The following is a 12500-nucleotide window of genomic DNA, read 5'->3' as shown; positions in this document are numbered from 1 at the left end:
AAAGACAGGTTTAAAAGGTTTCACCAACCGGTCAGGCGCCCCCGTCTGCGAGTGTTGAAACGGGCGCGGGGTTGCGCTTTGCCCACACGCCCCACGTGGCAGACGAGTCAGTCTTTGAACCGCGGCCCTCCGCGCCCGCCCCGTCCGACCCCTCGAAAGGGGTGGAACTCACGTAGCGTGGGCCAAGCCCTAGGTACCTGCCGGGGGTCCCCCTGAGACTCCTTTCTGAGAGAGAGAAGCAGGGGAACCGGCTGCGCCACCCACCACCACCACGCCCCAGGACGCCGGTGGGCGGACGAACACAGGAAGGGCCATGGCCTGCCCCACGAGGAGCAGCGCTCGCAACCCCCCCCGGAAAGTCCGCTCGTCAGCGAGCAAGGGGACGGGGATGAATGACAAGGACAACAAAATAGGAAAACCCCTCGCGGTGGACGGAGGCAGCGGCCGTGCGAGCGAGAGGGAGGGCGCGGGACGGACCCGTACGACCCGCTCGACTCGCAGGCGCTTCTCCTGCCGGCAAGGTGAGGGGAAACCGGCCTTCGCCCGACGAGCGGGGACGCCGAGTTTTTTGAACGACGCGTCTCTCGCGCTGGAACCCAGAGAATACCGGGGCCTGCGGGGGGGGGGTGCTGAAGGACGACGCGGAGGAAGAGGCGGAGGACGAGGAAGGGGTGGGAGGGACTAGGCTCCTCCTTTATGCCTTCTGTCCAGCCTGACCTGCAAGCGACCACGTGTAACAGCAACCCCGAAGACCCTTTCGACCCTGGGCCCCGACGCGGGGGGACGGCGAAGTCGAGGGGGTCGGGAGAGGAGGCACGCCGGACAGCGTTACCCGTTAATGATCCTTTCGCAGGTTCACCTACGAAAACCTTGTTACGACTTTTACTTCCTCTAGATAGTCAAGTTTGATCGACTTCTCGGCGCTCCGCCAAGGCCCGCGAGGAGCCCCGGCGGGGCCGATCCGAGGACCTCACTAAACCATCCGATCGGTAGTAGCGACGGGCGGTGTGTACAAAGGGCAGGGACTTAATCAACGCGAGCTTATGACCCGCGCTTACTGGGAATTCCTCGTTCATGGGGAATAATTGCAATCCCCAGTCCCCATCACGAATGGGGTTCAGCGGATTACCCGCACCTCTCGGTGTAGGGTAGGCACACGCTGATCCAACCATTGTGGCGCGCGTGCAGCCCCGGACATCTAAGGGCATCACAGACCTGTTATTGCTCCATCTCGCGTGGCTGAACGCCACTTGTCCCTCTAAGAAGTTTGACGCCGACCGCGGAGGGCCGCGTAACTATTTAGCATGCCGGAGTCTCGTTCGTTATCGGAATTAACCAGACAAATCGCTCCACCAACTAAGAACGGCCATGCACCACCACCCACAGAATCGAGAAAGAGCTATCAATCTGTCAATCCTTTCCGTGTCCGGGCCGGGTGAGGTTTCCCGTGTTGAGTCAAATTAAGCCGCAGGCTCCACTCCTGGTGGTGCCCTTCCGTCAATTCCTTTAAGTTTCAGCTTTGCAACCATACTCCCCCCGGAACCCACAGACTCGTGGTTTCCCTCACGCTGCCCGGCGGGTCATGGGAATAACGCCGCCGGATCGCGGGTCGGCATAGTTTACGGTCGGAACTACGACGGTATCTGATCGTCTTCGAACCTCCGACTTTCGTTCTTGATTAATGAAAACATTCTTGGCAAATGCTTTCGCTTTCGTCCGTCTTGCGCCGGTCCAAGAATTTCACCTCTAGCGGCGCAATACGAATGCCCCCGGCCGTCCCTCTTAATCATGGCCCTGGTTCAGGAAACCCACAAAATAGAACCGGAGTCCTATTCCATTATTCCTAGCTCAGGTATTCAGGCGAGAAGCGGGCCCGCTTTGAACACTCTAATTTTTTCAAAGTAAACGCTCCGAGCCCCGTCCGGACACCCAGCCAAGGGCATCCGGGGGGCACCGGGAGACAGGGTCTGAGACAGGCGGTGGCACGCCTCGCGGCGGACCGCCAGCCCACTCCCGACATCCAACTACGAGCTTTTTAACTGCAGCAACTTTAATATACGCTATTGGAGCTGGAATTACCGCGGCTGCTGGCACCAGACTTGCCCTCCAATGGGTCCTCACCCATGGGTTTAGGATACGCTCATTCCGATTACAGGGCCTCGAAAGAGACCTGTATCGTTATTTTTCGTCACTACCTCCCCGTGTCGGGAATGGGTAATTTGCGCGCCTGCTGCCTTCCTTGGATGTGGTAGCCGTTTCTCAGGCTCCCTCTCCGGAATCGAACCCTGATTCCCCGTTACCCGTGGTCACCATGGTAGCCGACTATGGTACCATCGAAAGTTGATAGGGCAGACATTCGAATGAGACGTCGCCGCCGCGGAGGGCGCGCGATCGGCCCGAGGTTATCTAGAGTCACCAAAGCGGCCGGGGGGCCCGAGCCCCCCGGATGGGTTTTGGGTCTGATAAATGCACGCATCCCCCGAAGGGTCAGCGCTCGTTTGCATGTATTAGCTCTAGAATTACCACAGTTATCCGAGTAACGTGTGGAGCGATCAAAGGAACCATAACTGATTTAATGAGCCATTCGCAGTTTCACTGTACCGGCCGTGTGCACTTAGACCTGCATGGCTTAATCTTTGAGACAAGCATATGTTACTGGCAGGATCAACCAGGTAGTTTGCACCGTGGTCTGGGATGAACCACGAGTGACATCCGCCTCCCCTTCCGGGGGCTAGGAAGCAGCGGGTTGTAAGTGCGTGCGCCGTCAGGTCCAGACGCCATACAGGGCTACCCAGGACAGCTTCCGCGGCCAGTGTAAACGTGCTCGCGCACCGCCCTCTGGCCTTCGGACGCCGACCTCTCACCTTGATGCAAAGCTGTCCCATCCGGTCATGCCCGCACCGTACCCCGTCCACCTCCTCCGGAGGTGCGGACGGCCGACTCCAGGTGCTTTCGGCGTTCCCTCTCTTCACGCCGTTTTGATTTTCGTGGGCCGCTGGTGGGGGGACAAGGGAAAGACCTCGTCGAATTCCCTCCCCCCTAGCCTCGCTCAACCTACGTTTCGTGATGTAACCAAGAAGAGTGATTCGTGGGCCCAGGTAGTTTTGAAGAGGAGGCCAACAAAGCAGGGCACTCCCTTCCTCCCAAACCACAGACACCAGTATAGGACAACTGAGTAGACAGACTGGCCGTCTGAGTCTCCCCCAGAGAGTTCTGGGATGGGTTACAAATAACCCCCACCCCCCATCAGAGGCTTGACCCGCTAGAACCAGGGAGGATCTGTCAAAACCGCTCTCCACATCAGAAGTTCTGGATCAGCCGGGGCTGGTCGGCAGACGTCCACCTAAGGCCGTGGCCTAACCCCGTGTGGGGGGATAGCGCTCGCACCCGTACACGTGGACACCCGCTCGTCAAATGGCTGGCTCCTCACTTACCGTAGGGGGAATGGTTTGCCTACCCCTGGCGGGTCTGGTACTCCACTCTACCAAACAAGGAAGCAACACACCAATAGACCCCTGCAACACCGGGCAGCTTTGGGCAGTGTCACTACACTCCTCCTTGTTCTTCACGTTCCTTCCGTGGTGATTTTTTTTTTTTTTTCGTGGCCATTGCCGTGCATGGCTTCCCCATCGCTTTGCATGCTCTCCATTGCCTCGTGCTGCTTCACCATTGGTCTCACCTGGAGACCGAAGCCGCTCTCCCAGTAACCCGATGGTACCTGGCCAGAAAACCCCGTGCCCGATTTCATCTAGGACAAGGGCCAAACCACAGACCGTGCCCGTCCAGGGTCAACCCCTGGTCGGACAGGCCTGGTGGGTCGATACCATGGATGTGGCAGGCCGACGAGAATCCACTGGTACATTTACAAACACGCCCACCCTGGTGGCATGGCTGTACGACCCATCGTCGAAGCACGCTGCGGCGGACTGAGCCATTGGATCCAGTTGCCTGGGCGTACACTCAGCCCAACAGACGCACTCGGGTCGGGGAGAGCAAAGCAGACTGTGTGCCTGGATGTGCCCACTTCCATAGGGGAATCGGCATGATGGTTCACTTAACCCGAGGAGGGCTCCCCTCGCGGGATAAGCACCCCCCTCGGGGGATGGGGGGGGGGGGGGGGCATCCAGAGCACACCACTTTCCGGTAGGGGACAGGCGTTTGATCATGTGTCCGAGGGAGAGCTCCCCTTGCCGGCCGAACACCCCTCGGACTCCCCTTGGGCTTCCAGAGAACGCCACTGGATGAATTTAGTGCTTGGACCCCATTGATTCTCTTTGCTCTCCCATATACCCGACGGGACCTATTTGCAAAACCCCGTGCCAACCAGACCTCCAGGAAGGGGGCTGGCGGCTAACCATGCCCAGCAGGGTGCACCCTGGTCGGACACTTTGGGAGGGTCGAGAGCCTGGAAGTGCCACCCGGGGGAGTAATTCTGATTTCCGTTTTAATGCACTCAGGGACAGCCCGAGGACCTCTGTAGTGCACCTGAGGCGGACTGAGCCGTCGGGTCCAGGGGTCTGGAGTTCGGAACCTCCAGGGTTCACCTGGCTGTTCTCTTAGCCCGGCAGGGTGCACCCTGGTCGGACACTTCGGGAGGGTCGAGAGCCTGGATGTGCCACCCCGACGAGTAATGAGTTTTCCCTTCGTATCTCTTCCGGACCAGGTCCGATTCGCACGAAACTCGCTGGGCATGGCCAGGAGCGCCCCCTGCTGCCCACGCCACCGTCCCCGCGCTTCTACTCCCGAGGGCCGAGGAGACAGCGAAGCGTGGGTCGGGTCGCCTGCTTCCAGGGTCTCCCTGGTACTCTCCAGTCTCCCGAGTCCATCGGGTCCGACCTCGTATTTTTAGCCCAGACGGGGAATGAGAAAGGGGCCCCCGACCGCCCGAGGGCGGGCGCTCGCTTCTCAGCCTAGGAACGTCCGATTCCCACGAAACTTTTACGCCAGACGTTCCTGGCAGCGAGCGCGTTCAAAGGTGACCCGCGCTGCTTCTCTCCTCCCAAGGGCCGAAGAGATATTCGTCTTCAAACCCGACCGGCCCTGTGTTTGCCGCCCCGGCGGTTTTAAAAAATCATAGCGTAAAAACGGTGGGTGCGCTTCGCCTGCCGCTTGGACAGCGTTAAACGGCAGCCCCGGCTCTTTCCAAAGGGCCCTCAACCGACTTTCTGCTCCCAAGGAGCCCAGAGATATGAAACCGATAAATCAAAACCCCGTGCCAACCAGACCTCCAGGAAGGGGGCTGGCGGCTAACCATGCCCGGCAGGGTGCACCCTGGTCGGACGCTTTGGGAGGGTCGAGAGCCTGGATGTGCCACCCCGACGAGTAATGAGTTTTCCCTTCGTATCTCTTCCGGACCAGGTCCGATTCGCACGAAACTCGCTGGGCATGGCCAGGAGCGCCCCCTGCTGCCCACGCCACCGTCCCCGCGCTTCTACTCCCGAGGGCCGAGGAGACAGCGAAGCGTGGGTCGGGTCGCCTGCTTCCAGGGTCTCCCTGGTACTCTCCAGTCTCCCGAGTCCATCGGGTCCGACCTCGTATTTTTAGCCCAGACGGGGAATGAGAAAGGGGCCCCCGACCGCCCGAGGGCGGGCGCTCGCTTCTCAGCCTAGGAACGTCCGATTCCCACGAAACTTTTACGCCAGACGTTCCTGGCAGCGAGCGCGTTCAAAGGTGACCCGCGCTGCTTCTCTCCTCCCAAGGGCCGAAGAGATATTCGTCTTCAAACCCGACCGGCCCTGTGTTTGCCGCCCCGGCGGTTTTAAAAAATCATAGCGTAAAAACGGTGGGTGCGCTTCGCCTGCCGCTTGGACAGCGTTAAACGGCAGCCCCGGCTCTTTCCAAAGGGCCCTCAACCGACTTTCTGCTCCCAAGGAGCCCAGAGATATGAAACCGAAAAATCAAAACCCCGTGCCAACCAGACCTCCAGGAAGGGGGCTGGCGGCTAACCATGCCCGGCAGGGTGCACCCTGGTCGGACGCTTTGGGAGGGTCGAGAGCCTGGATGTGCCACCCCGACGAGTAATGAGTTTTCCCTTCGTATCTCTTCCGGACCAGGTCCGATTCGCACGAAACTCGCTGGGCATGGCCAGGAGCGCCCCCTGCTGCCCACGCCACCGTCCCCGCGCTTCTACTCCCGAGGGCCGAGGAGACAGCGAAGCGTGGGTCGGGTCGCCTGCTTCCAGGGTCTCCCTGGTACTCTCCAGTCTCCCGAGTCCATCGGGTCTGACCTCGTATTTTTAGCCCAGACGGGGAATGAGAAAGGGGCCCCCGACCGCCCGAGGGCGGGCGCTCGCTTCTCAGCCTAGGAACGTCCGATTCCCACGAAACTTTTACGCCAGACGTTCCTGGCAGCGAGCGCGTTCAAAGGTGACCCGCGCTGCTTCTCTCCTCCCAAGGGCCGAAGAGATATTCGTCTTCAAACCCGACCGGCCCTGTGTTTGCCGCCCCGGCGGTTTTAAAAAATCATAGCGTAAAAACGGTGGGTGCGCTTCGCCTGCCGCTTGGACAGCGTTAAACGGCAGCCCCGGCTCTTTCCAAAGGGCCCTCAACCGACTTTCTGCTCCCAAGGAGCCCAGAGATATGAAACCGAAAAATCAAAACCCCGTGCCAACCAGACCTCCAGGAAGGGGGCTGGCGGCTAACCATGCCCGGCAGGGTGCACCCTGGTCGGACGCTTTGGGAGGGTCGAGAGCCTGGATGTGCCACCCCGACGAGTAATGAGTTTTCCCTTCGTATCTCTTCCGGACCAGGTCCGATTCGCACGAAACTCGCTGGGCATGGCCAGGAGCGCCCCCTGCTGCCCAGGCCTGGCTCTGGGCCTGGGCACACTTCATTCACTTTGTACCTTTAAATCATACTACTACTACCACCAGACTTCCAGGCCCAAGAGGTCAAACACAGTCATGCCCAGCAAAGTAGCTCTGGGCCTGGGCACACTTCATTCACTTTGTACCTTTAAATCATACTACTACTACCACCAGACTTCCAGGCCCAAGAGGTCAAACACATTCATGCCCAGCAAAGTAGCTCTGGGCCTGGGCACACTTCAATCACTTTGTGCCTTTAAATCATACTACTACTACCAGACTTCCAGGCCCAAGAGGTCAAACACAGTCATGCCCAGCAAAGTAGCTCTGGGCCTGGGCACACTTCATTCACTTTGTGCCTTTAAATCATACTACTACTACCACCAGAATTCCAGGGCCAAGAGGTCACACAGTCATACACAGCAAAGTAGCTCTGGGCCTGGGCACACTTCAAGAAGTTTGACCCTTTATATAAGCCTAGAAATAGACTTCCAGGGCCAAGAGGTCAACCACAGTCATGCACAGCAAAGTAGCTCTGGGCCTGGGCACACTTCAATCACTTTGTGCCTTTAAATCATACTACTACTACCACCAGACTTCCAGGCCCAAGAGTTCAAACACATTCATGCCCAGCAAAGTAGCTCTGGGCCTGGGCACACTTCAAGATGTTTGACCCTTTATATAAGCCTAGAAATAGACTTCCAGAGCCAAGAGGTCAAACACAGTCATGCCCAGCAAAGTAGCTCTGGGCCTGGGCACACTTCAATCACTTTGTGCCTTTAAATCATACTACTACTACTACCAGACTTCCAGACCCAAGAGGTCAAACACAGTCATGCCCAGCAAAGTAGCTCTGGGCCTGGGCACACTTCAAGAAGTTTGACCCTTTATATAAGCCTAGAAATAGACTTCCAGGCCCAAGAGTTCAAACACATTCATGCCCAGCAAAGTAGCTCTGGGCCTGGGCACACTTCAATCACTTTGTGCCTTTAAATCATACTACTACTACCAGACTTCCAGGCCCCAGAGGTCAAACACAGTCATGCCCAGCAAAGTAGCTCTGGGCCTGGGCACACTTCAAGAAGTTTGACCCTTTATATAAGCCTAGAAATAGACTTCCAGGCCCAAGAGGTCAAACACAGTCATGCCCAGCAAAGTAGCTCTGGGCCTGGGCACACTTCATTCACTTTGTACCTTTAAATCATACTACTACTACTACTACTACTACTACTACCAGACTTCCAGGCCCAAGAGGTCAAACACAGTCATGCCCAGCAAAGTAGCTCTGGGCCTGGGCACACTTCAATCACTTTGTGCCTTTAAATCATACTACTACTACCACCAGACTTCCAGGGCCAAGAGGTCACACAGTCATGCACAGCAAAGTAGCTCTGGGCCTGGGCACACTTCAAGAAGTTTGACCATTTATATAAGCCTAGAAATAGACTTCCAGGCCCAAGAGGTCAAACACAGTCATGCACAGCAAAGTAGCTCTGGGCCTGGGCTCACTTCATTCACTTTGTACCTTTAAATCATACTACTACTACCAGACTTCCAGGCCCAAGAGTTCAAACACATTCATGCCCAGCAAAGTAGCTCTGGGCCTGGGCACACTTCAATCACTTTGTGCCTTTAAATCATACTACTACTACCAGACTTCCAGGCCCAAGAGGTCAAACACAGTCATGCCCAGCAAAGTAGCTCTGGGCCTGGGCACACTTCATTCACTTTGTGCCTTTAAATCATACTACTACTACCACCAGAATTCCAGGGCCAAGAGGTCACACAGTCATACACAGCAAAGTAGCTCTGGGCCTGGGCACACTTCAAGAAGTTTGACCCTTTATATAAGCCTAGAAATAGACTTCCAGAGCCAAGAGGTCAAACACAGTCATGCACAGCAAAGTAGCTCTGGGCCTGGGCACACTTCAATCACTTTGTGCCTTTAAATCATACTACTACTACTACTACCAGACTTCCAGACCCAAGAGGTCAAACACAGTCATGCCCAGCAAAGTAGCTCTGGGCCTGGGCACACTTCAAGAAGTTTGACCCTTTATATAAGCCTAGAAATAGACTTCCAGGCCCAAGAGGTCAAACACAGTCATGCCCAGCAAAGTAGCTCTGGGCCTGGGCACACTTCATTCACTTTGTACCTTTAAATCATACTACTACTACTACTACTACTACTACTACTACTACTACTACCAGACTTCCAGGCCCAAGACGTCAAACACAGTCATGCCCAGCAAAGTAGCTCTGGGCCTGGGCACACTTCATTCACTTTGTGCCTTTAAATCATACTACTACTACTACCACCAGAATTCCAGGGCCAAGAGGTCACACAGTCATACACAGCAAAGTAGCTCTGGGCCTGGGCACACTTCAAGAAGTTTGACCCTTTATATAAGCCTAGAAATAGACTTCCAGAGCCAAGAGGTCAAACACAGTCATGCACAGCAAAGTAGCTCTGGGCCTGGGCACACTTCATTCACTTTGTGCCTTTAAATCATACTACTACTACCAGACTTCCAGGCCCAAGAGTTCAAACACATTCATGCCCAGCAAAGTAGCTCTGGGCCTGGGCACACTTCATTCACTTTGTGCCTTTAAATCATACTACTACTACCACCAGACTTCCAGGGCCAAGAGGTCAACCACAGTCATGCCCAGCAAAGTAGCTCTGGGCCTGGGCACACTTCAAGATGTTTGACCCTTTATATAAGCCTAGAAATAGACTTCCAGGCCCAAGAGTTCAAACACAGTCATGCACAGCAAAGTAGCTCTGGGCCTGGGCACACTTCATTCACTTTGTACCTTTAAATCATACTACTACTACCACCAGACTTCCAGGCCCAAGAGGTCAAACACATTCATGCCCAGCAAAGTAGCTCTGGGCCTGGGCACACTTCAATCACTTTGTGCCTTTAAATCATACTACTACTACCAGACTTCCAGGCCCAAGAGGTGAAACACAGTCATGCCCAGCAAAGTAGCTCTGGGCCTGGGCACACTTCAAGAAGTTTGACCCTTTATATAAGCCTAGAAATAGACTTCCAGAGCCAAGAGGTCAAACACAGTCATGCACAGCAAAGTAGCTCTGGGCCTGGGCACACTTCAATCACTTTGTGCCTTTAAATCATACTACTACTACTACCAGACTTCCAGACCCAAGAGGTCAAACACAGTCATGCCCAGCAAAGTAGCTCTGGGCCTGGGCACACTTCAAGATGTTTGACCCTTTATATAAGCCTAGAAATAGACTTCCAGAGCCAAGAGGTCAAACACAGTCATGCCCAGCAAAGTAGCTCTGGGCCTGGGCACACTTCATTCACTTTGTACCTTTAAATCATACTACTACTACCAGACTTCCAGGCCCAAGACGTCAAACACAGTCATGCCCAGCAAAGTAGCTCTGGGCCTGGGCACACTTCATTCACTTTGTACCTTTAAATCATACTACTACTACCAGACTTCCAGGCCCAAGAGGTCAAACACAGTCATGCCCAGCAAAGTAGCTCTGGGCCTGGGCACACTTCAATCACTTTGTGCCTTTAAATCATACTACTACTACCACCAGACTTCCAGGCCCAAGAGGTCAAACACAGTCATGCCCAGCAAAGTAGCTCTGGGCCTGGGCACACTTCATTCACTTTGTACCTTTAAATCATACTACTACTACCACCAGACTTCCAGGCCCAAGAGGTCAAACACATTCATGCCCAGCAAAGTAGCTCTGGGCCTGGGCACACTTCAATCACTTTGTGCCTTTAAATCATACTACTACTACCAGACTTCCAGGCCCAAGAGGTCAAACACAGTCATGCCCAGCAAAGTAGCTCTGGGCCTGGGCACACTTCATTCACTTTGTGCCTTTAAATCATACTACTACTACCACCACCAGACTTCCAGGGCCAAGAGGTCAACCACAGTCATGCACAGCAAAGTAGCTCTGGGCCTGGGCACACTTCAATCACTTTGTGCCTTTAAATCATACTACTACTACCACCAGACTTCCAGGCCCAAGAGTTCAAACACATTCATGCCCAGCAAAGTAGCTCTGGGCCTGGGCACACTTCAAGATGTTTGACCCTTTATATAAGCCTAGAAATAGACTTCCAGAGCCAAGAGGTCAAACACAGTCATGCCCAGCAAAGTAGCTCTGGGCCTGGGCACACTTCAATCACTTTGTGCCTTTAAATCATACTACTACTACTACCAGACTTCCAGACCCAAGAGGTCAAACACAGTCATGCCCAGCAAAGTAGCTCTGGGCCTGGGCACACTTCAAGAAGTTTGACCCTTTATATAAGCCTAGAAATAGACTTCCAGGCCCAAGAGGTCAAACACAGTCATGCCCAGCAAAGTAGCTCTGGGCCTGGGCACACTTCAAGATGTTTGACCCTTTATATAAGCCTAGAAATAGACTTCCAGGCCCAAGAGTTCAAACACAGTCATGCACAGCAAAGTAGCTCTGGGCCTGGGCACACTTCATTCACTTTGTACCTTTAAATCATACTACTACTACCACCAGACTTCCAGGCCCAAGAGGTCAAACACATTCATGCCCAGCAAAGTAGCTCTGGGCCTGGGCACACTTCAATCACTTTGTGCCTTTAAATCATACTACTACTACCAGACTTCCAGGCCCAAGAGGTGAAACACAGTCATGCCCAGCAAAGTAGCTCTGGGCCTGGGCACACTTCAAGAAGTTTGACCCTTTATATAAGCCTAGAAATAGACTTCCAGGCCCAAGAGTTCAAACACAGTCATGCACAGCAAAGTAGCTCTGGGCCTGGGCACACTTCAATCACTTTGTGCCTTTAAATCATACTACTACTACCACCAGACTTCCAGGCCCAAGAGGTCAAACACATTCATGCCCAGCAAAGTAGCTCTGGGCCTGGGCACACTTCAATCACTTTGTGCCTTTAAATCATACTACTACTACCAGACTTCCAGGCCCAAGAGGTGAAACACAGTCATGCCCAGCAAAGTAGCTCTGGGCCTGGGCACACTTCAAGAAGTTTGACCCTTTATATAAGCCTAGAAATAGACTTCCAGAGCCAAGAGGTCAAACACAGTCATGCACAGCAAAGTAGCTCTGGGCCTGGGCACACTTCAATCACTTTGTGCCTTTAAATCATACTACTACTACTACCAGACTTCCAGACCCAAGAGGTCAAACACAGTCATGCCCAGCAAAGTAGCTCTGGGCCTGGGCACACTTCAAGATGTTTGACCCTTTATATAAGCCTAGAAATAGACTTCCAGAGCCAAGAGGTCAAACACAGTCATGCCCAGCAAAGTAGCTCTGGGCCTGGGCACACTTCATTCACTTTGTACCTTTAAATCATACTACTACTACCAGACTTCCAGGCCCAAGACGTCAAACACAGTCATGCCCAGCAAAGTAGCTCTGGGCCTGGGCACACTTCATTCACTTTGTACCTTTAAATCATACTACTACTACTACTACTACTACTACTACTACTACCAGACTTCCAGGCCCAAGAGGTCAAACACAGTCATGCCCAGCAAAGTAGCTCTGGGCCTGGGCACACTTCAATCACTTTGTGCCTTTAAATCATACTACTACTACCACCAGACTTCCAGGGCCAAGAGGTCAACCACAGTCATGCACAGCAAAGTAGCTCTGGGCCTGGGCACACTTCAATCACTTTGTGCCTTTAAA

The 12500-nt window shown here is 54.3% G+C and overlaps 1 non-coding gene across 1 annotated transcript; it reads right to left on the bottom strand.

Moving 5' to 3' along the window:
- Window positions 1-836: 836 nt before the first annotated feature.
- On the bottom strand, window positions 837-2675 carry LOC145654063 (18S ribosomal RNA). Its single transcript, XR_014120294.1, has one exon. It is a non-coding gene; the product is annotated as an 18S ribosomal RNA (ribosomal RNA).
- Window positions 2676-12500: the final 9825 nt, after the last annotated feature.

The sequence above is a fragment of the Electrophorus electricus genome, unplaced genomic scaffold (genome assembly GCF_041902795.1).
Source record: "Electrophorus electricus isolate QZ-2024a unplaced genomic scaffold, ASM4190279v1 Scaffold116, whole genome shotgun sequence".
Classification (NCBI taxonomy): domain Eukaryota; kingdom Metazoa; phylum Chordata; class Actinopteri; order Gymnotiformes; family Gymnotidae; genus Electrophorus; species Electrophorus electricus.
This window is presented reverse-complemented; position numbering and strand designations above follow the sequence as displayed.